Here is a 1,315-nt window from a genome sequence, read left to right on the forward strand (position 1 = left end):
AAATTTAATTGAAATAAGTGATAAAATTACGAGGCCTGCGCTTAAAGACAAACAAAAAGGACGAGAGACAAATAGAGTGGGCACACGAGTTGGTCTCCGATGGATGGTAGGTTAAGTGCGGAGCTTCACCATCTATCGGCTACTTGTACACTATCGGGTCCATTAGCCGTTAATTGGAAACACAATGTGTTTTGTTGCATTGTCCTCGCATCATAGCCAATGAGGCGTTTTCCCCTCGCATTGGGGGTGGCCATTTACGCGTGCCGTGTGATGTTGCGATGGTGCCGATCCATCGCCGGTGAGTCTCTCAATGGCTCAATGCAGGGGCGTGGCGAGCCTCTGGTGGGCTCTCAACACCTTTTCACCTGCAATAGCCACCGCTGCTATGCATGTGTGCAAGTTGAGGCTGAGAGAGAGAGAGAGAGAGAGAGAGAGAGAGAGAGAGAGAGAGAGAACAAGCCGGGTTGCAAGTCCATGCAAGTGAGGGAGGTCTCTTTTCTTTTGTATAAGAAAGATATTCAAATGCCACCTTTTGCAACAGAAGCCCAAGATTTTCAGTGATAAAACGTGCAGGCCCAAAGTGAGAAAGGATCGAGAGGTTGCCAACAGGGAGCTAAAGGAAGAAGTGAAAGAGCTCTCCAAAAGAAAGCAAGAAGGGAGAGCTCTTTAGGAAGAGCGCAAAAGATGGCTTGAGGTCAAAGAGCGTCTCATTGATTTGCAAGCTGAGGAGATCAATACGATCCAATTCCTGGTCAGAGAGCTTGCTCTCAAACCCGAACCCGCCAACCAGGCTCATTTCTTCATAGCTCTCAAAGTCAGAAGAAGACGGGACTCTATAACGGCAATCATTGATGAGAGGGGGAACGAAGTTAGAGACTATAACACTATGGCCAAACTCATGCTTGACCATCTCACTTGGAAGTTCACTAAAGAGTTCAAAGAAATATCGCCTCTATTTTTGTAGGGATATCTTCTCTTCCAAGTGGAACACTATCAATACCCTCTTTCTACATTTATAATCTATTGAATTTCTAAAAGTGATGCATGACACCACCTCTTGATAGATTCCGACGAACATGAATATATGTAAGATGTTGCAAAGCATTCTTTGATACCAAGCTTGGGAGCTTCTCATAGAAATTATTTTTCATGAGGTGCTAGTACTTGTTCAATGGATTCAGAATCATCGTTCTTCTATTGGGGTAGAGAGAGAGAGAGAGAGTGTGAGTGAGTCCTCCTTTTCGTCTATCTTGGTCTAGCAATGTTGTGAAGTCTGACTATACAAATTAGATAAGTTAACACGGTGTTAAGAGAT

Source organism: Adiantum capillus-veneris, chromosome 12 (assembly GCF_014529385.1).
Source record: "Adiantum capillus-veneris isolate H3 chromosome 12, ASM1452938v2, whole genome shotgun sequence".
NCBI classification, from domain to species: domain Eukaryota; kingdom Viridiplantae; phylum Streptophyta; class Polypodiopsida; order Polypodiales; family Pteridaceae; genus Adiantum; species Adiantum capillus-veneris.